The following is a 23805-nucleotide window of genomic DNA, read 5'->3' as shown; positions in this document are numbered from 1 at the left end:
AATGGCTGGACTTTTTCCAGACAGACCTCATAGGTATCTATGCATGTATATGCACACACATGTTCTGGAGGATTGTGGAATCTAAAAATTTCACTGACAAGGACCCCTAAAGTATTAATATGTCACCAAATGTACAAAGATAGCATTTTAGCTGCATATTTATGAAGTCAGTTTTCTTTCTTTTTATTTTTTGACTAATGTGTCATTACTTCCTTCACAAGCAAAGTAGACCATGTTACTTACCACTATAAAGTTCCCCACGGCCTAGAAGACAGAATCTGGAGTATGAGTCTATGATAAAGAGATCCCCTTGATCTGACCCCTACCAAACATTACAGCCATCTCTACTGCTCCCTATCATGTGCTTTATGTTCTGCAGACACCAAACTCTCGATCATTTTGAGAACACTGATGCTATTTTTCACCTCCGTGCTTCTTAACTCATGTCCTGTCCACTTTCTCAGAGCACCACCCCCTCCCCTACTTAGCTTAACTCAGAGCCTTACCAAGGACAGGATGGTGGGAGCAGTGTGCCCACATGAGGCAACAAGGGGCTGCAATGTAGCAGAAACTTTAACAAGCATAAGGTAACTGACTAGAAGTCAATGGGGTTCTGATTATCATCTGGCTCCAACAATTCTAAATTACGCCGTAATACAATAGTCCTTCCTATTAGGGCTGACTCACAGCCCTGGCCCTCCCTGAATATGCCATTCACCCATTTTAAGCCTTGACTCAGAAATTCCAGTAAACATTGAGCATGTCTAGTAAAACTTGTGGGTTTGAACAAAGGCTATTATTAACTCCAGGAAAACCAAATAAGTTGTATACAGAGTAAAATAATCAATATATAATAATCTCAGCAATAAACAACATTCACATAGTCAATGAACATATTTAACTCCCCCCCCAAAAAGAATGAAATTATATTAGGACAACAGAAAAAGGAATATGCATGGTATTAGGAAGTAGGGGTAGGGAAAAGTATTATAACAAAGCCAAGGAGTAGGAAGTCAATCAAAAACTAACATTTTTTAAAAAATAAAAAACATGCACTGGCTGGGTGGTGACATTGGTTGGAGTGTCCCCCTGTACACCAAAAGACTGCAGGGTTGATCCCTATTCAGGGCAGATACCTAGGTTGCAGGTTCAATCCCCAGTCAGGGTAAATACCAGAGGCAACCAACTGATGTTTCTCTTTCCCTTTCTCCCTCTCTCTCTCTCTCTCTCTCTCTCTTCCCTCTCCCCCTTTCTGTTGAAAACCAATAAACATATCCTTAGGTAAGGATTAAAAATAAAAATAAAAAACATAAGGCATAAATATTTTATTTAGAAATACAGAGTTGAAAGTAGTAGGAATAGGATAGGCATGATCAGAAGATTGAGTGATACTTTATTATAGAGCTTTGAGTTTTATACGATATGCACACACTTTATTTTAATATGCATTTAATAGGTTAATAAAATGCTCAGCTCATACAATTCATTTAGAAAACCTTCCCCAACCTCTCTTCTGTGATCTCAAAATACTCTATCACTATACCTATCACACTGATATATTATAATTACCAGTTTGTGTTACTAGCTCCTCTATCAAATCCTGGCTCCTACAGACAACAACTATGACTTGTTTATATTCGTATCCTCTGGCAGAAAGGATACTTAAATTCAAATCTGAATTCAATAAATACTTACTGAGCTTCAAGGAGACAAAAGTAGTAATAAGATGCAGGTTCCAGAATTATAACCACAAAATATCATCACATCGGAGGGTTTGTTACATGCCGAGGATTTTAAAAAACACTTTGTATTCATTCTCTCTTGATTCCTCACAACTGCTTTATGAGGTAAACATAATCATCCCCATTTTGCAGATAGGGAATCACAGACTGAGATGGTTACATAAATTGTCCAGTGAGAAAGAGGTAAATAATAGCCCCAAAGAGCAGTATAACATTGAACTACAACATCCACATTCCTAGGCACAAACTCACATCTCTCAAAAGATAAGGTATGTCCACCACATGCTTATAATATAGAGTTAAAGCTGCAAAAGCAGCTATAGATGTAAATATAAAATCAGAAGACGTCTTTGGTCAGTATATTTTGTGAGGATACTGTCAAAAACTAAAATTTAATTTGGAAATTAAAGGATGGGTAGTGTTTCCGGAAATCTATATGAAGGGATAGTATATAAAGACAGACATAAAAATGTGAAGGCTACTATATACACGTAAACAGGAGGCACGACATTTTCTGTGTCATAACTGTCTGCCAGAATGTGCAAGAGCTCGAACAGGTACAGAGCCCGCAGCAGTGTCCCTGGGAAAGGTGAGGATTTAGGCATCTCTTTTCTGAACCAATGGAACGTGGAGACAATGGGTAATTACCAGGGGGGTATCCCATTAGGTTGATGGAGTTAGAATATGGGGGGAGGAGTATTGTTACAAATCACCTGAAACTGGGTGATTTCCCCTCCGTGCTCGGTTCTGAAATCCTCTCGTGTGCATCTCCAACACTACTGCCACAGTCCAAAGTCCAAACCGCCATCTGTCTCTCGCCTGAATACTGCCATGGCTTCCTTATTAGCTTGCCCAAATTCATCCCTGCCTCTCTTAAATTTGATCTACATGCTATAGCCACAAATTATTCAAGGGGTTTCTTTTCACCCTGGTTAGGATGACTCAACTCTCCAGCGTGGCTTAATGCTGCGATCCCCACCTACCCCTACAGCCTAATCTAGGTCCATTTCCCAGTCATTCTGCTCCAGCCCTCCTGGCCTCCTAATTTCAAAAATGTACCCTCCTCCCTCTCTCTGTGGTACCTTTGCACACACTACTCCCTATGTCTCAAAAGTTTTTTTTCTCTTGTCTTTTTTTACCTCAGTAACCACCCTTCAAATGTGACTTTCTCAAGGTAGCCTCCTCTGACCGCCCTCCCAAATATATCATAGGCTTTTCCTATATGTTGTATGTACTTCTGTGAAAGTTCGTGATTCTGCAATCATGCATGCAGGTGATTGATTAATTACAGTTCATCTTCCCTAATAAACTTTAAATCCTTGTGCACAAGCCCTGTTCCACACATCACTGACTCTTCAGTGGGCAATATGGTGCCTGGCTCATAGTAGGTGCTCCCTGAATATCTGTCAATTATTGAATGAACGAAGAGATAAAACAAAGAGAAAGCCAAAATACAGTGTCAGGTAGATTGGGAACCAAGAGAAGCCAGTGGATGAGGGGGTCTGAAGTAGAGGGGACAAGCCAGTCTAGCAGAACTCCCTGAGTCACACAGGGCTCCGGTGTGCGCAGGGGTTTTATATACAACATCCATGGTCTCTGGCATGAACATTCTGAGAACGGTTGACAAGGTTGGTGCACTGCAGTCATTTTGGGAGTCATCTGGGAAACTGTGTTCAGCTCGAATCCAGATCAGAAGCAAACTGTTCTCAAAGGGAAAGTTTCAAATATGAGCCTAAAAAGATAGATTTGGAGATAGATTGTAAGGCCCTTAAAAACAGGCTTAAGGGTCTCAGTCCCATCCATGTGCAGTACTCAGGCACTTGGGATTTTTGAGAAAGGGCCAACATGATCTGAATAGCATGTCAGGAAGATTGACCTCACAGTGGTAAATGCAGCAGACTGTAAAGAGAGATCCTAGAGTGGGGAACTTTTCAATAGCCCAGAAATAAGCTGAAAAGAGACTGTTCCAGAGGGATAGAAGTGCATATATAAAGAGAAGGGAAATACAGTATCATTGTGAGGGCTGACTCAATAGGACTCAAACATACTTCCTACATTACAACGGGTAAGAGCCCAGTCTTCAAAATCATACCAGACTGGGTTCAAGTCTCAGTTCTACCACTTACCAAGGAGGAGTGTGCTACTTTGGGCAAGTTCAGTTTCCACAGCTGTATAACGGGGCAACATTTGTATCTACATCAGAGAGTTGCTAGAAAGAAACATTAAAAATATACTGCTTAGCACAGTCCCTGGCCAGAGTAAACTATCAGTTAACATCAACTATTCTTTCAAGCTAGACAGGAGAAGGGCGCAGTGATGGCATGCCAGGAAACATTTTTGGCCACCTATTTTAAAGGGTTAACTCCTGCTCTGGCTTCTGATCTGGATTCATGCCAAACACAATCACCTCTAACTCTTTCAGAGACCTTATTCTTCAGGCTGCTCAAACCATTTCTAAACTTATGCTTTTGAAATTTATTACCGTTCACCCCCCTCCCTGTAATGCCACCCCCCTCCAGAAGCTCTCCCACATACTAAACTTGGAGACAATCCTTCTGGGGCTAAATACACCACTCCTCTCTTCCGCAGAAACGTCAGAAGGATTACGCTGAAAGCAAATGCAATGTTAAACTCGGTGTTTAAGAGTTAACAGAGAGTTATTTTTTTTCCTCCAAGGATAGGTAATAGCATCAGATTCTGAAATTAAGCACAGCAGGAAGAAAGAGGCAGCATAGATTTCACAGAGTATCACGGGCCTCTGCAATAAAGCACTTAAAAATGCCTTGTATTGCTAATTCTTTACACAATCTCCTTTTATTTCCAAAGCGGTATGCGGGGCTTGAGCCATGAGACTCGCATTGATGTTAACATTACACTGCTTGAATTAGAGCCATTTTTCTACTGGAACTCCTGTTAGGTTTAGAATTACTTTTTACCTTTTTCCCCCAATACATTTTCCAGCCTGACTTTCCAGATCAAATGAGTGGTTGCCTCTTCTAGCAATGCTGAATCCACCTTTGTAGACATTACCTTAGCAAAACATCCTTCCCCGCACAATTCCAATAACCAGGCCTCGAGCTTATATGGGAAGCTTGCCTACTTAAAGACCACTGGATCACACATCACTCTGGGAATTCGAAGTAAAGGAGTGCAACTCTCTAGGTCCGCTTTCAATTTCCCCCCTATCCCCCACCCACAGGCCCAAGTCAATACTGTTTATTCACTGATTGAGCTATCCAGCAAATGCTTATTAAATAGCTAATATTGGCAAGGCACTGTGCTAAGCACCATGGTGGATTTTTGAACAGTAAAACGAAAGTGTCATTAGCAGCAAAGCACTGCTTGGTGACAGGCAAGCGATCAGATGGAAACATCACTAAACTCTAAATAAACCAAGAAAGTACAGTTTTATGAAGTTTTGTAATTTTCATGATCACTAATCAGTTAGCATTAGTAAAGATTTTTTCTCTTTTCACAAGACATTTTTGGACCTTGAGAAGCCTGGTTTTTCCAGTCCATGTGAATTCCCTGTCAAATATTTATCCAGCCCTGTGATCATATGGGGAACAAAACTGGCTCTGTCCCTGCCTTCACGCAGTGATGGCTGCTCCCAAGATAACACAAACAGCGGCCTGATGACTTGATCCCACACAAACCCTAGATCAGTGTTTGCATTGTTTATGTGTATGTATGAAGCTACTTTCCTGTGAGCACTCGATCAGTCTAATTAAAACTTTGTTCTTGTCTTCTCACTGGAATTCCTTCTTAGTATATTCTACCTTGATTTCTTTATCCACAATAATCATAAGCAAACTATTCCAATTATTTTCCACATATTACACTTCCTCTGTTTTTACTTATTCGTTAAACAAAGGTCTTTAAGCACCTACTATGGGCCAGATACTGTTCTAACTATTTGGGAGACAGAGCTGAATAAGTAAGTCAGCTTCCAGTCTTCAGTGTATATGGCCGCCTTGTCCTGTTAGACAGTCCTGCCCAAGCCTAGAAGGCACATAACTGCCACCCTTCCCTGGACACCAACCCACAACTAAAGTTGTGCTTTACCTTGGCACTGCTGCTCTTCTTTGAGGACCTTACTTTCATTCCATACGCCCCATATACAACTTACTACCGAAGTAAATCCATACAATTTTTTATTACTGGTTCCCAAACTGTTATGTGCAAAAGAATCACCAGTCATGCTTGTTAAAAATGCAGGCTATGGGGTTTCAACCACAAAGATTCAGGCTCCTTATGTCTGAGTGGGGGCCAGAGAGGTAGATTTTTTAAAAAAATATCCCAGGTGGTTTTTAACTAGGTGATTGGTTAATCACCTTCGAGAAACCCTGTTCTTTAACTTCCTGTGATGTCACTTGGTATGTATCCAGAATCTCCACTTCAAGTGAAAAAGGACTTCTTTAAGGAAAGTTTAAGCAACATGCCACTGTGTGTTCTATAAGTACTTTTTGGTTAATAAATGGAGAGAGGGTACTTGATAATAACAACAACATATAGAAATTACTTTGCAGCTCAGGCATCATTTTCTGTGGCAGAGGTCTTCTCGCTCACCTGTTCCTATCTCCTGTGGTAGAAAGGCAGGTACGGTCAGTGCTCCCATTATATGGGTAGGAATCCACACCAGTATCTTGGCCACAGCACGATGAAAAATTACAAATGGTGGAGTCAAAAAGGACAGAAATCCAGGCATCGATTCTCCTGTTCATTAGCTGAGGAAAATGAGCAAGCACCTGACCCATCTGTGAAAAGGGGAAAATACCTACCTCGTTGGTGGGCTCTGAAGATTAAACTAGAGCATAGTCAAATGCTCAGCTGCAGCTAGTTTGACCACTTTCGCATCGTGCAGGGCTGCTCTGAACCAAAATGAAGCTTGATTTGCAAGATACATTGGCTCAGTGATCATTTATTCTGTTGCTGCCCTGCCCAGGCGTCATGATTGCACTGTGATACAACACAGTGTCCTCAGCGAGCTTACCTTCTACATGTTTTGTCGTGCTGTGGTTACCCCTTTCAAACATGCAGCAATGCACTTAGCACACCTTTCATTTCTCACTTCATCCAGTGAGATTAGCACAATGCAGAGTGGTCAGTGGTGCCAGGAAAATAAAGACCTCACAGTCAGAGAAAGGTTTAATAAGGCACAATAAGCAGTGACGGGGAAAGAGAGAAGGGAGAGAAGGGCATTTTGGGGGACTGAGAAAGTCCCTAGAAATAAATACTAGGACCATTAAGTTTCTTAATATACTGACGGATTTAGTTGTTTGTTTAGTGTGCATTAAAATGATCACTTTATTTCCTGATTTAATGTAGAAAGGACACTAGCAGTGACAGTACGATGGAGATGAGGCTGAGAGAGGGGCTAAGAAAAGTCAGGACAGAATTATAAGAAGCAATATGCACTTGCTCAAAGGCAGTGCCCAGTGCAAGAGTAAATGAGAGCGATTGTGCCAGACACAGACGAGAGACTGCCGATTCTGCATAGTAACACCAGGCATCACAGAGACGTACATGCAGCCCTCAGTCAGCTGCTGGTACTACACATCAAACTTCAGCTTTCGGTGGCCACAGATTACACCAGGAAATCTCAGCAGACATCAGATTTGAGGGCAGGCCCTACCCAGAATGAGAATGGATCAGCAACTACTGTCCAGAGGATACAAAGCCTGGGTCAGCAAAGAATGAAATCAGAAGTTTAGGGAGAAATGGCATCTAGGAAACATGCCATCAAATGTTCTAGTATTTTTTTCTTTTTTTTTTCACAAATATGAAGTTCATCAGCCTTTTTAACCAGAGACATTGAAGTAACCAGCACTCACTGTTTGGGGAAAACTGTGCCAGAAGCCTCACAGTCAACTGTCTTTATCCTGGGCACAGATTCCCCAGAGGGGTCACTTGTCTGAGGAATGTGTCAAAAATTAGCTCTCTTTTCCTGCCTCCCATCCTCCTTGGATTTTGAAGTTGTCCCAGAGCCAGTTTCCCACACAGTACAACACACAGAACCAACTAAAAAACGGAGGCAAAATACCAGTGGTCTCATGAATCCCACTTGAAACTGACATGCTAAGGCTATGTCATATCCAAAATAAAATGCTCCCTCACCGACACACAAGAATTGCTCTCCATTACATTACTGAGAATCAGTCCGACTGAGTCTAAAAGGCATAGTCTTCTTCCTCCACGGCAACCCCCCATGCCGGCCCCCCAAAAATAGCAACAACTCAATTCTCAGTCCAATAACGTCTTTTCTCAGATGTTGTTCTCCCAGTGGGTAGAAGAATGAACTGCCGCTATGCCACCAGCTCCTCTACGGTTTCTTTTAATTTAAAGTTACAACAGGAGGGAAGAAAAGAGACTTTCTATTAAGGGACAACTCCCTGAAGGGTCTCTTAGCTGACAAGCGGAGGACTGCTCATGGCAGTGATCAAATCCAACGCCACAAAGTGCTGGTGGCTCTGTGACTCATCACAGCAGGTGCTCGCGCTGAGGGCCACTTGAGTTCAGTGCTTTGTGCTGCGGCAAGTTGGTGTAGGAACAGTAACACAGGAAAGCAAAGACTGGCAAGGTGTTTGAGGCTCGAGATGAAATGCAGACTTACAGTGCAAGTTCCTTCTCCACTAAATAGGAAGCCTGGAGGGGTAAGGAAATTAAGGGAACATTCTGTCTACCTACTGCTTTAAGGCAATTTACCTGAAGATGGTCAAGGTCAGTTGGTCTATATGTTGTACTGTTTATAACATGGTAAAACTAAGGATTAAAAGCATGAGAAATGAACTGTACTGTTTTTAAAAGGCAAACATTGGGGATGTTTGCTTACATAAACAATGCCTTCTAATTACATGAAATAGAAATTGCTTAAATATATTTATGATCCCTGATACAATTCAGCTATACCTCTCAGTTGCATTTTATGAGTACATTAAAAAGAGTGCAATACATAGCACTGAGCATTTCTTCTATGCCATGCATGGTACTATAGATTTGCATATAATCCCATATAACCTCACTTAATCTAGGACTTTGTGAGGTGATACTATCATTATGCTCATTTTACAGTGAAGGCAAGTAAAGCATCAGAAAGCTAAAAAAAAATGCCATGTCTTTTTTAGTGGTAGGTCCACCTGACCAGAGTGGCTGCTATTAACCCCTGAGCAATACTGCCAGACCATAAGCATACCTCTCAGATCTACTGTTGCAAGAAGATAATGGACTCAGTGTCCACACCAGCTACCCCTATGTCTCTAGCATCATGTGTGCACCAAGGCCATGCTTTAAGGGACCACTCCTAGCCAATGGCTGATCCCAGTAGGGGTGCAAATGCAGACCATTCCTTGGGAACACAGGACTCCCTTCCAATGGCTGTCTCTCCTCTGCCTAGCCTAACCTCAGCTTCTTCCTTCTCAGTCCTCTGTCCTTCCTTCTGTCTCTCCTGACATAATGCCAAACCTGGATCACCGGCAAAAGGCTGTCCCAGCCTTCTCCTGCTCCCTCCTCCGATAAACTTCTTACATGTTTAACTCCATCTTGGCATCTGCTTCTTGAAAGACTAAAATTAATGCAATAACCAAGTCATTTCTTTGCTTTTTAAAAAGCCTTTCCTTTATCTTTGGTCAGTTGTACATATAAATTTTCTCTAGCATTGGGAAGAGAAAATAACCACTGACTTCTCCATGTTAGTGCTGCACGTCACCTCTTCAAACAGGCAATGGCATATGTATTGCGCCTTTCTCCTTGCAACCAATTGAAGCAATCAAACAAACCTATGAGATTCTCCTTGAAGGAACTGTTGACTCCCTAGAGCAAACTACTGCCAAGTCAGATTTATTTCTTTTCCAGGTAGAATTTCTCTCTACCCACATGTATTATAACTTAATATAACCTAGTGGTAGATAATTAGCAATGGATAAAATTACCAAAAAAATTCACTAGTTTATATCTATAATGGGAAATCAAAAAGGATAACAAGAGATCTACAATTAGGTCCTAAAGTTTTTGTTTGCCTTTACCTATTAGGAGGATAAAATGGTAATTACTAAAGGCAGATTTATATGAATTAAAGATAGAAGTCACACTTGCACCAGATACAGCATCTTAATATAACCACATTGTCAGAGATCAGTATAGATGTTAACTGAATCTCTATTTTAAAGTGTTGATCTCAGCCTCAAGGAAGTGATATATTTTTCTCCTTGGACTCAAATGAGTTCAAAATAAGTACAAAATGAAGCTTAAAACATTATTAATGATCAAAAAATCTTGACTGGAGGGAGAGGAGAGTGCAGCTCTTACTTACTGAGCATCTAGTTCATGCCAGACCCTATTTCTGGAATTTGACATGTATCTAGTGTAACTCACGTATATCCTTCTAAGAGAAGCACGATCATCCCCAGCTTTAGAGGTAAAGAAAAGGGGCAGAGCACTGAATGTTCAGAACTCCAAGTCATGGAAGAATTACAAATAGACCTATACTGAAATGCTCCAAAAACTAGTGGGATCACCTCTTCCACATCCTGGTTCTTTCCTGAATTCCCTGCCTCCAAGACTTAATTGGTGCATTAGTGACAATTCAATACCTGAGCTTCCAAGGAATGTCAACTGGAGGTCAAACCGGAGCCCTACCACACTGTTGGACATGAGATCCCACATAATCATGAAGATTAACTCAATGATGAGTAATTGGGCAGCAAAGATGTAATTTGTTTTTTTTTTAACTTATAATAAACTTTAATAAAGAATGAATGGACCTATAACTGTAGAAATCAATATCACCACCACAACCACTCCAAAAAACGTGTTTTTTTTTCTGGGCAGTATTTTACATTTTAAGGCTCAGTTTTTAAAGGGTGATTATTCAATGTACTCTTTAAACACATTCACTTCTCCTCTAGCTTTATCAACATGTTGCCCGTACTGAATGCCATCCTTACCTGTAAGTGGGGTAATTACTTGCCTATCAGGTATGATTTGAGTGGTACTAAAAAAAAAATCCCTATGTCTATAAATATTTCCTCTTGGCAGCTTCACTTGTTGATACTTGTAATCCCCATGGGTTTTTCCTAAGTAATTAGATGGTCATAATAAACTGCAAACTAATAATAATAATAATAATAATAATAATACCTGGAGAATTAAACCATAATAAACTATTGACATCTTTGAATTAATTAATTTCTGAGCCAGAGGTTAAACTGGGCAAATGGGGCAGAAATTTAGAAGGGTCCATTCAAGTAAACTGGGCAGTTAGCAAGGGCCCATCCTAAAATTCAGGCCAGTGGTCAGAAGGGCATGTATTCAAAAGCACCCGTGTAGGCAGCGAACTGGGGAGAGGTTTGTAGGAAACAACCCTAAAAGCATATTCCCCTTAATTTTGGAGACAAGGAGATTGAATCCAGGAAAGGTTATCAAATGCACCACCAAATGCCCCCGTATGGCCCAATGGAAAATGACTGAAAGAGACTGAGTGTCTGCCCTATTCCTGAGCCTCAAGTGCTCCACTCCTTTCCTTTTAAATTCAAAAATCCATTATTTTTTAAGCAAAATATTAGACCCTTGCTTCATATTCTTAAAAATTTCATTTTACTCTTCTATGAAGAACAACTTTTTATGCAAATAAACTCTCAGTTTAATGAAGATCATTATATAACTATCCTACCTCTACAATCCTTCTCCTAAATGTTAGGTGTGAGTAATTATTTATGCTACATCACACACAGAAAATAAACAGCAAAGACCCCGCTCACATTTGAGAATCATTTACCATTCCCACTCCCCACACCCCCCCAAGGGGAATTGTAATAACAAGACTAGACTGATCATAATTGGATTAAGAACTATAATTCTTTAATTCATTCATCAAATTGAGGCATTTGGAACCACTTATTTACAGAGCTGTTTAGACAGTTTTGTGTAGTGTTTTTAAAGATAAACCAAAATGTCTTTCTGAAAGAAGTTTCAGATCCCACATCATTAACATATGAAAACCAAATGTGGACAATTTACAAATGGGTGTTTTAAAACAATGTTTGCAACAAAATTGGACTTTTATCTTATTAACTATCTACAAATCTAAGTTCAGAATATAGTTTACATAAAACAGCCAAGCACTTTTTCCACCTTTAAAATAAATCCACATTTCACAGGCTAAAACACTGGGACCAGTGCGTGAGGGAGTGCACTGAGTTCAGGCCCAGGTGAGTAAGTTTTCCAGGTCACTCTCAAAACTCAAATTGTAGCGTTCTCTACCTTGGGGTGATTCACCCAGGTGAGGCCGTGCAGTCATATTCAACAATCTTCCCCTTGAAAATCTAAAGTGTTCAACATTGGAACTCTAAATTATTTGAAATCTGGTGTATTTTAGATTACTAAAAGTGAGTTTTATCCCGCCCTGTATATTTCCTTTTTATATAATGTGAACATGCCTTCAAAATGATTGCCTACCAGTCAGTAAAAGCATAGAGCTTTTTCAAGAAGACAGTCCATTCTTTTAATCATTGTATCATACTTTTTCATGGGCTCTATAGGACAAAAATTGTTCAAACTTTCAAGTTCATTCTTTTAACTGGAGAATGAAAATTTAATCCCTCCGATAGCTCATGCTGCACCCCTAACAAGGGCAAATAAGGAAGCCATCACACCTGAATATAAAATTCACTTTTTCATTCTTTACTATTTACTTCCATGTACTCCATAGATAACATCTTTATGAGCACATATTCATTTTTTCCCTTCACAAAACCATGTGTCAGTCTAAACAGGATGTGCATTTACATGTGTAGCACTAAGTTAACTTGAAATAACCACTGGATCTCAAATGCCCAGTTATTTACCAAATACCTTTGAGAGTGTTGAATCCTGTGTATAACATGCCATTCAACCAGAACTGTTTAAGCTCAACAACAAAACTGGTACAGGGTTTCTGTATAGAGTTGAAGCTCTTTTTTCCATGTATTAAGTGTTTACTCTTTCAAGTCTATGTCAGATTGGTTCACTCTTGCCCATTCGAAACAGCTACAAAAAGATTTTTAAAAACCCACAAACAAATAAAAACTCTGTAAACTCTCCATGTATAAGGTTGTTAGAAGACCACTGGAAAGAAAAGGAAAAAAAAAAGAATTTCAAGCAAGTATGCTAGTATATAATTAACACAAATAACTAAATAATTATGCACATCCCTTCCCACCCCCACAAGTAAATGTTTTTAAACAACTCATCTGATGAAAGATCTACCTTTTAGGCAAACAAAAGCAATCCCTACCAGTGTAAGGGTTTCAGGCTGTATTGCATCAGTTTTGAGCGATGCTTATGATTTTTATCTTGTATAGTTCTGAAGAGTAAACAGTTGATGACATAATTAGCAGCAGAACTTTGCACAATGCCTGACAGAACTTTCAGTGTAAGTGCTTATGATTTTAAATCATCGTGGCTGAATTTATCTAGGCTTCAGCCTCCGAGCTATATTTAAATCAGGAAGAAGCACCCTCAGAAACTTCGTCCCCTGTATCCACATCTGAAACGAGATCCCTTCCCTATCACAGTGAACAGCAGTTCACAATACAGCTGAGTTCCTTCAAAATTAGCTCAAAATCCAGCAGTTCTGTAAAGACACTAAGAAACTGCTGTCCTTTTAGATTCTATAAAAGTCAGACTTAAAAAACATTTCCGTATACTTTAAAACCATCTGGTCCTTAACCTAATAACTCTTGGCAATCGAGCCTGACTCCTGTAATCCTGATCAAAAACTGTGCTCTGGTTTTTCTGATTGAAATGTCCACTGCCTGTGAATCTCCTACGCAACTACAGCATTGGCCTGTTCTGTTTGTGTGGGTTTTTTTTTTTTTTTAAGGATACTAGGGGACTTTATTTATGAGCATCAAGGAAACAAATCACTCTGTCTAGTCCCTTTGCAGATTCCCACACTTATTACCCAAAATCCCACAGATCTCCCTTGGTCTTGCCCTTGACGAAAGGACTGTGCTGAGCCTGAAGGCAGCCTCTGGGGAACTCGGCTCATGCCTTTCTGGCAAACTACTTTGGATATCTGTATATTGTGAGGATCCAACTGGGATAGCACAGATTCCTAAACTTTTCTAAAGTACAGTTGACTGCCACCCAGAGCGCCTGCGTTGGCTGACACTGAGAATCTCACCCTACATATTCACAGAATTCCTCATTTTGACCTGCTTAGTTGAGATGCAAAGACAGTGAAATGAATTCACATTCACCACACTCTGAATTTTCGCCCAGAGGCCAACGTCTTCAGACATTCACCAGGGTCAAACTATTTATTAATATCTTCGCTTTGCAAAGTGTAAGGAAAATTGCTATTAAAATATGTAAATAATGCTTCGTGTGCATCCGATGCCAGCAGATCAATACGCAAGAAACTGCTATCAAATGGAAACATTTCCAAATGCAATTAGATTTCAACTTGTATAACCTCTTTTCCTTGCTTATTACTGTAGCCCCAAAGTGCAAGCGAGATTTCCCAAACCCGCGCTTAAAGTGACAACACGTGAGAGGTCTTCACTTCGTTTGCGGAGCGGGATGGGGGGGGGGGGGGGGTAAGTAGCTGCAATTAATAAAGCTTCCGGTCTCTGAAATCCCTAGAATCCTGAAGGATGAGACTTGTTTCCGAAATTCCGGGCGGGAGGGAGGGGGAGTAGTAGGAAGAGGGATTGCAGAAAGCGAAACAAAAAGACAAAAAGGGGGAACACTGAGGTCGTAGGGTGGGCTGGGGGTCGAGTGTATATTCTAGGAAGGGGAAGGAGCTCTGTCCAACTTTTAGGGTCTGTCGTTTGGCGTTCACAGCGGTGCACAGACTAGCCGAGGATTTTCCCTGCGCTCCTGCCCTCAGCTCTCATCACCACCTCCACCGTCACCGCTTAGAAAACAATACCGGCGACAGCACGCAGGCTCCCCACCAAAAATACAAAGTTTCCCATTTCCTGGTCTGGGTGCGAGCACACCCCCCAGGGTTTCCCCCACCCCCGAACAGGCGCCCCCCGAGGATGACAGGGCCACTTCCAGTCTCGAGCCGCCTCCCGCCTCTCCCTCGCCCCCATTCCAGTCCCTCTCCCTCTGTACTTGAGGAAACTCCGGTGGCGGCCCCCTCCCTCCCCAGCCGGCTCTCCAGCTGGAGCCGGGAACGGGTGCTGAGTGGCGGGCACGGCGAGCGGCAGAGGGGCGCTCTGCGCCTTGGAGGTCTGCCCACAACAACATCGGGACGAACAACAAAGTTAAAACGCTGCGATTCACGCACCTTACCGGGTCTCCTTAATGTCTCCTCTGGCGTGGGATGCAAAGTGGCACAGTGGCGGGCTGGGGGCCCCCGGGAGGAGACTGGAGATGGGTTTGGTGGCTCGCCTTTCTCACTCTGTGTGTGTGTGTGTCTGTGTGTGTGAGTGTGTATGAGTGTGTGCGCGCGCGCGTCCCTCTCCCCGGTCTCTCGCTCGCTCGCGATCCCCGTGTAGCTCTCAAGGACGAGGTGAAATCCCTTTGCTGGTCATGAGGCGGCTTCAGAGACAAACAACACAATGCGAGTGCAAATAACAAAAGGCAAAAAGACAGTAGGAACAATGGGAGAGGCGAGGGCAGCGCACCAGCCGGCGGTCAGCACGGCCGGGCGCCCGCCCCGGGAGGTGCGGCGGGGGCGGGGGCGGGGGCGGCGCCGGGGGCTCCGGCTCCCTCCAGGTCGCCCCCGAGCTCCCGCAAACCCACCCTGACCTCCTTCCTGCAGCTCGCCTCCCCGCCGCCCTCTCTGTCCATCCGAAGGGAACGAGCCCCAGAGTTTGCTTCCCGGTCTGCTGCAGAGTAACTAGATTGTAAATAACGCGGTGATTACCCACACCATGCAGGAATGTTTTTTTTTTTTTTTAAAAATCTGCCCTCCACTTAAAGGAGCGATAAAATGAAATGGCAGGAATGGGAGGAAGGAGCAGGCAGAGTGCGCTCTCTCCGGATCTCGCTGGAGCTCGCGTCTATAAATACGCATTCATATTTAGTCAAGTCCCCTTTGTCAACTTCTTCCCTGCGCTGGAACCGCACCCGCTGCCCTGTGGCCGTGACCTGGGACCCTTCTTGCCCCCACCCCCGTTGCACACAGTAAAGCTGGTCCCGAGGGCACATGTGGGGGTTGCAGATGCCCGCAGAACCTTCTCGGAGGCAGCCGCCAACTGACCAGCGCGGAGGCTGGAGCAGCAATAGGTCCATTTTTAAAGCGACCACTGCCTCCCCCTGCCCGACTCAGCGCCCGCGAGTTCACGCCGTCCGCACTTTGCACCCACCTACTCCTAGTTGGGTGGGAGGGGGATGGGAGAAAAGTTTGGAGGCGCTCTCATCGCTGCCTCCGGGGTGGTTGGACTGGTTTTGTTTTGAGTGGGTGAAGCCGAAAACCCAATGGCCAAGAACCAGGGAATATTTAGGGAGAAAAAGGCTCCACGCTGGGCTACGGCTCTACTGCTCCGCCCGAGTTGGCGCGTGAAGGCGAGACGGAGACCCCGAGTTCCAGCAGCCTCGGAGGAAACTCCGTAGGTAATGCCCTGAGCAGAAGCCGAGGACTGATTTAAGTGTGCTCTGACAGCTCCCGGGCTGCTCCGGCGCTTATCTCTAACGATCTTACTTTCATTGACTTAAAACAGCTGCGGGTTTGCCGGGGGGCGGCAGCGGGTGGGGGGGGGGGGATCCTATTAAATCTCAAACCAGGGGGGAGGGAGGATCCTGATTGATCTTCCCAGAACCGGTGTCTAGAAAGGGGCGAGGAGGGAGGCGTCGCGAGAGAGGCAGCGAGTCCGGAGGAGGGCGATGGAGACGGGGTCTAAAACAATACGAGCAACACGTTTCTCGTTCTCTCTGTTCCCTTCCTCTTCTGTAGCTTTTTTTCACCGATTTGCATGTTCTCTTTCCTCCTCTCGGTGCTTTTTTTTTTTTTTCCAGACGCGCATCCATTAAGTGAGCCGCGTCCCTGGGCACCCCCAGCATTTCCCAGAGTGCAACACCACCACCAGGGGATCAATGACCACAGTCTTGTTTATTCTTCACGCGCCCGGAGGAGCAGGGCACTGGAGCAGCATGGAAGGGAAGCTTAGGGCTTACCTGTCTGTGCGATCTCTCAGACTTCTGGCTGGTTTCTAAATGGCAGCGAGTAAGCAAATATAGTTTCTTAATGCATGCAACACCTACCAATCACAATGTATTCACTTAGAAAAGTGATACCTCCTTTCTCCCCCCCTTTCCACCCTTTGTAGATTTGTCTCTGGGGGTGGATTGCTAATACCTAAGATTTTGCACTTGTCTAGAGTGGAAACTTTCCGGGGTGTTTGATGATTGATTATTTGGTACCTGCTTTCTAAAACAGGCTACACACCTTTCCTTCCAACAAAAGTGAGAAATGCAAATCTTAATAACTCAAGGCAAAATTTTCAAAGTGTAAGCACAGTTATTATCCACTCCCACAAAGGAAAGCTTCTTCTTCCACAAATATTTGATCGCACAGAGCCCAGTAATTAGGAGAGCAATCAAATAAACTCGGGGCTTTCGTAGGCACTCTAAATTATCATCTATCCAGAATTTACAAGCAGGCTATAACCATTTGCCGCTTGGATGTGGCTCTGGATATGGCATTCTAAATGTGTGTTCTTCAACAATTGTCCTGCTTTCTTAAGTAGTTAATGAGCAAGACCGTGGATAATAATATTTGAATTGCAGGATCGATGTGTCATCAACAACTGTGTGAAAAAAATCCTCTGTATGTACACGAAACACCTTTCCTGTGTGTTACTTCTCACATTTCCAATATCATCCAAGCTTCAAGTCAGAGACACTAGTTTAACAATAGTGTAAGAGTTCATCAGTAATTGTACTGTAGCTTAAATTTAAGTGCTGTTTTTATTTTAAAGAGTTCCCGGCATGCCTTAAGTGATTTATTCTCATAATACATATGTAGCTGCTTATTACCGATTACTATGTCAGGTCCAGATCCTTATATAATTTGAAAGAGGCAAATCAGGCCCAACTACAAGAAAATAAATGTCCTTTCACTACACAGTGTATGAAAATATATGTAACATTTGAAAAGAGATTGTTGACCTGGCTGGCGTAGCTTGGTGGATTGTGCTCGGGCTGCAAACCAAAGCATAACAGGTTCGATTCCCAGTCAGGGCACATGCCTGGGTTGCAGGCCACGGCCCCCAGCAACCGCACATTGATGTTTCTCTCTCTCTCTTTCTCCCTCACTTCCCTCTCTAAAAATAAATAAATAAAATCTTAAAAAAAAAAGAAAAGAGATTGTCGTTTACAGGGAATTTCCCCTAGACTTTAATCCATTTCTCTCAGGCCATACTCAATGAAAATAAGGAGACAGAGGGAATCCTTTTCCCTTGGGTCTCTGGCCAAGGGGGACAAAGGTGCCTGCTTGGCCTAACCTCACCAAAGAGGTGCCACCTCCTCAGGGTTTCAGCATCTACTGCTTCTTCAGTGTAACAGCTTTTGGAGCAAGCAGGCTTTCTATTGGCAGAAGAGGGGAGGCTGGGCAGAGGGAGAGAAGGCAAAGCTGAAAACTGCCTGGTGAGATACTGGCAAACATTGAATTATACCAACAACCTCTTCCTTTTTGCTCCTACAGGCAGCGAAACTTCATGCCATTACGGTTATTGAAACCACATGCCCTTAAGAATAACCCGTGATCATTATATAGAAACAGGGTAACTGATCAAAAACTTCCAGGGGGATGTTTGTGTTGGAATTAAAAAGAAAACACACCCACCTTTGAAGTGGGGCTGGCATATCGAAGATCAGCGTATCTATTTATCAAGCATTTACTATGTGCCAAGCTCTGGCTCAGGCACTTTTTTTTTTAATGTATGTCATCTCTACTTCTTACCATAAATTTGCAAGAAATGTTACATCCTTGTTTTGCAAATTAGATGCTCAGAAAAGTTAAATGACTTGTCCCAGGTCACATAGCTTCGAAGTGGTAGTGTCAGGACTCGAATCCAGACTGCTCCGGCTGTAAGCCTGTGCTCTTTTACTTCATCTCGATGCTGCTTACACTGTATGTTGGGTCCACTGCCCAGTGAGAAATATTATTTCATTAAGTGGGTACATTAAAAATACTGTATTTATGCTCCATACAGTTTAGTCATGAGCTATGTGGGTATTTTCACTCACAGTGCTCATTAGATAACTGAAAGTGCCAAGAAAATTTGCATGTGTCATACATGGAGCATTCATACATGCTACATATTAAGCATAAAAGCTATTTAGCAATATATATGAAATTGTCTTATTTTGTAGGCTAAGCAATGATATAGTATATATACATATGAATGGTGTGGAGCAAAGGTAGGTTTATATTTGTGACTATGCAAAACAGTTTATTCTTCCATTATTACTTATTAATTATTATATTATTTTATATGTGGATAACTGCAAACCTACTTTTGCCTCACCCTGTATACATCTATGCTACATATATAATAATAACAGTTACTAAAGTTTTTGAATCCCTGTAACTTTAACAGGCATTGTTCTAAATGCTTTATTTGTATGAACTCATTTAATTCTCACAACTACCCCAAGAGTTACATAGTTTTATTATCATATTTTACACATAAGGAAACTGAGGCACAGAGAGGTTATACAACTTGTCCAAGATTATACAATTAGCAGGTGATGGAGCCCAGACTCAAACTGAAATAATCTAACTTCAAAACTCTTAATCACTTTGCTATGCTTCATTACAATACATATACATTCCCTGATGTATTTACAATATACATATATATATTCATAGGCAGATACATATTATATGTAGATCTCAAAACATTGGGGAAGAAGAAATGTGTATCAACTGAGATTTGTATCAATCTACAGTCCCATATTCTAACTGCCCCCTGAGGCAACAAGAAATATTGACAGGAGATGGCTTTACCTTCAAGATTCTTCTAAAAATATTTGAGGCAACCTCAATCCCCCCACAATATTTGGAGATATGCTAGTAAATATTAATGGTGTATAATATTTGACCCTAGGAAATTTATACAAAGTTTATTTTGAATTTATTTGGTTATATATATTAAAGATAGCAGAGACAAGGTTCTTCAGAACCCTGCAGAAGGTAGATTGGGGTGGTAATGTGCATATCTAACCTGCCAGCTGAGAAGTGGAGGGAAATTGAGGTAATGTAGGAGACCAAATATGTCACATCATCTTAAAGGTTATTAATTATCTGGTTTTTTTAATTAGGGTAATTGTCAGCCCTTCATTAACAAGAGTGTATTATAAACTGGTGATTTAAGGTTAATAATTATGGACTCAAGCCCTGATACTGCTCAAAAGAACCTTAAAATAGTTGATAAGAATCCCAAGTACATGGGTACTTACCATGTCTATTTTTACCTGTCTCACCCAACACAATACACATATCAAGTTTTGGAGTGAGCGTCTCCAAATACAGTGCTGAGAAACTATTTTGAGATCCTTTGCTCTTTCTCTTTTTTTCTCCCTAAATACAATATACAGGATTATCTATGGAAGGAAAACTGACATCTTCCTTTCTTACATGCTCTTAATCCTGATAACTCCTAAGATACCAACATCTTAACTATTAATGTTACTGGGCCTAATGTACATCTTCAAAAAACTAAAAAAGACACCCTATACCTAACAGATGCCACACATTAAGTTGTTACTGAAAAAAACGTTTAGAGACCTATTACAGATACATATGTTTTCATTTAAAAACTGCTATGAAATCAAGTGTTCTTTTATTTAAGCATCCCCCTGTGGTTGGACGAGTTAAGGGACTGGTAGTACTGTATTAACCACTGACAGCCAGACTGAACTGAACTGGTGAACAACAGTTGGTAAAACTGCCAACGCTGGTTTTGTTGCCAAAGGTGAGTGAAATGTGAGGCAGCATATTAGTTTAAAAGTAAATTCTCATTTTTTAAACTTTCTCATTTTGGTGAATATTTAGGATGAACTTTTAAAATTTCAGCCACAGTTTTGGAAAGCAATAATGTATATATTTTATATGACCCAAACCACAAGTGTATTGCTCTTATTAGTTAAGTGTGTTTATTATTCTGATTATTAAATTTTCCTTTCCTGGGAGAAGAACCAGAGAGAACAAGATTGGTTCTATTCAAGTGAAACAACTTGTAGTCTCCACATCTTGTCTCTTAATTTACCGTTTTCAGCCTGACTTCTGTCCTTTGATTTTAAATAATGAATGTGCAACGTGGGGAGGATTTAAACATGTAAAAATCATTTTTAAGTATATTTTATTGATTATGCTATTACAGCTGTACCATTTCTTCTCCCCTTTATTCCCCTCTGCCCTGCAACCCCCCTCCCACCCACATTCCCCCCCTTTAGTTCATGTCCATGTATCATACTTATAAGTTCTTTAGCTTCCACATTTCTCATACTATTCTTACCCTCCCCCTATCTATTTTCAACCTGCAATCTATGCTACTTATTCTCTTTACCTTCTCCCCCTCTCTCCTCCTCCCACTCCCCTGTTGCTAACCCTCCATGTGATCTCCATTTCTGCAATTATGTTCCTGTTCTAGTTGTTTGCTTAGTTTGTTTTTATTTTTGTCTTGTTTTTTAGGTTCAGTTGTTGATAGTTGTGAGTTTGTTTTCATTTTACTGTTAACAGTAAAAATCAATTTTTATATATGGATTTCTTTCAGACTTACCTTTCACAATATATTCTGTGTTCTCTATTGCTAATATATTTGTATCATAAATATACATATAAAGGTTTGCATGCAGTGCAATACATTGATTTTATTTATAAGGAAAATTGTTCCTTATATATTTTGATGATTTAGAATTGATGTCAGAACTAATTGCCAAGCAAAGCAATAATATTTTAAGCTTGGGTGCCAGTAAAGTAGAGGTATTTGGGTCTAAAAATGCAGGATAACTCCTGTTTCTGTTGCTTCGTTCAAATTTTTGGTACTGAATTACCACTTGCATCACATAATATGTGAAATATGGTGGGCAAGTGAAAAAATGGATGAAATGAAAGGTCAAAAATAGCATGAAGACAGTGATTATAAAAAGTCACTAAAGAAGGTACTTATTTGAATCCCAGTAAATTATTTAAAGAGAGTAAGTAAAATTACAGTCTTTAGATATCTAGGATTTCCCCCCCACCCCCATCTTCTCATTGGGGCTGACAGCCTTAAACACATTTAGAATTGAATTCGTTGCTCAATTTTTTAAAAGAATGTGCTGCACTATTGCATCCTAAACTAAACTGTGCCGCATGCTCGAAATTGCTGCTTCTCAGGTAACTTTGTTCCTGGACAGAGTAGTCAATTGGATCACTACCCCACTGGTCATATTTGGTCATACCACTTACAATTAGTTTAACTACTCCTTTGATTGTGCAATACACCCATTAATTTTTCAGCCACTTTTAATTTTTGTTGCATAAACAAGAACTTGACAATACATTTATACAATGAAAATTCCGATTCCTGGAGGTAGTTACCAAATGTTGAGTGTTTATCTGGACATAGCTGGGGCTCACTCTGTGCTTTTTCTGCCTTTCTATAGCAGAAAATTACAACTATAAAGCCTCATAGATTTTTTCAGTCCAGAAAGAAATGAAAGAAATAGTGAGATGATTTGTCCAAAACAGAATGAAGGTCAATGGACATATTTGAGTGTGGTATTGTTTGTAGAAAAAAATAGTTTTGAGATGGTTACCCAGTAACATACATAGCTAAAGGGTCTGAGAGTGTTGAATTGGCTTGGGAAAAAAAAAAGATGAGAAGAAATCTTCAAATTAACATCAGAGGGTCTGGGTCTGAGTGTACAAAACATAAGAGAACCTGGAGTACAGAGAAAAATGACAAAACTGACTAAACCATTGAAAACAGAACCAACAGGGTAGTGACAGAGGAGGAGACAGATGACGGGTGATTGGATAACTTTCCTCACAAATTTTTAAAGATAAAAATATGGACCAGCTGTTCTCCAACTTCAAAGAGAACAGAACTAGACGTAATACAGAGCACTGGCATCAGAAGACCTGGATTTGAATTCCAGCTTATTAAAAATAAAAGGTATGGATCTCTGATACGATTTTAAGTAAAAGAAAAATGAGATGCAGGTATAAAAGAGCAGAGAATAAGAAAATAAAATGCAAGCATGAGTTCACTACCAAATGCACATCCCACTTCACAGTTCTGTATCCATCATTAACATTATTTACTGAAGGCTTCCTTGTGCCAGAGACTGTGCGTATTTAATTTCAACCTCTTCAGCATTCAAGAAAGAAGAAAAAGGGTCCATTTTCATATTTTCAATTGGTAGGGAGAAGCCCAGTATTTTCTGACATCAAGACCAGTAGAAAATTTCCTGGGGCAGGGGTCTCCTTCTCAAGAACACTGAGTCATGTTAAGGCATACTTTTTATTGGCCAAGACAGCAGTGAGTTTCAGAGGATTGTTTCTTACAGTTCTGTTGGGAGACAAACACTTATATGGTCTCTCACGTTCCTCCAGGCCATGCAGGGGAGACCAAGAATGCAATTCCCTGACCTTTAAACGGGCCATTTCTCAGGGTAATGTTGGCAATGGGCTGACTTTGAGAGATGAGATAATGTCTTGATCCAAAACAAAGACTAGGATTTCACCGTTTGCTATAAAAGCAGTGGATTCTCCAAGCTCAGTGTTCCTCATCTGCCATGCAAACCCACTGCATGCAGAGCATGTAACCCTGACCATTCTTAGGCACGTTAAGTCTTTCTTTCCCTAACAGCAATCCTGGGCCATTCTGCTTGGCAGCCCAGACAAAAGTGGGTGTAGGGAATTCAGACTTAATTCTGGTTCAGCCACCCAGAATGTCTCTTGGGATTTACAAGCTTCTAGATTATAATGTTGATGAGTACTTGGTTTAGCACATGGCTTAGTGAGCTCCCCTACGCAGCCCACATAGGTCAAAATGAAGGATATTACGGGTCTCCATAAGTTTTGTAAAAATGTCTTGTCTCACATGCAACTTTTAGACAAAATGTCTAAGTCCAAGTCAGA

The 23805-nt window shown here is 41.3% G+C and overlaps 1 protein-coding gene across 1 annotated transcript in view; it reads right to left on the bottom strand.

The window, feature by feature from the left end:
* Nucleotides 1-15446, bottom strand: part of SOX5 (SRY-box transcription factor 5) — a 931891-nt gene extending 916445 nt beyond the window's left edge. Inside the window, exon 1 of the mRNA XM_036017301.1 lies at nucleotides 15016-15446. The gene's annotated coding sequence lies outside the window, so the exon portion shown is untranslated. The remainder of the gene's footprint in view (nucleotides 1-15015) is intronic.
* Nucleotides 15447-23805: the final 8359 nt, after the last annotated feature.

Source organism: Phyllostomus discolor, chromosome 2 (assembly GCF_004126475.2).
Source record: "Phyllostomus discolor isolate MPI-MPIP mPhyDis1 chromosome 2, mPhyDis1.pri.v3, whole genome shotgun sequence".
NCBI classification, from domain to species: Eukaryota; Metazoa; Chordata; class Mammalia; order Chiroptera; family Phyllostomidae; genus Phyllostomus; species Phyllostomus discolor.
The sequence above is the reverse complement of the archived record's forward strand: the minus strand, read 5'-3'. Positions and strand labels throughout refer to the sequence as shown.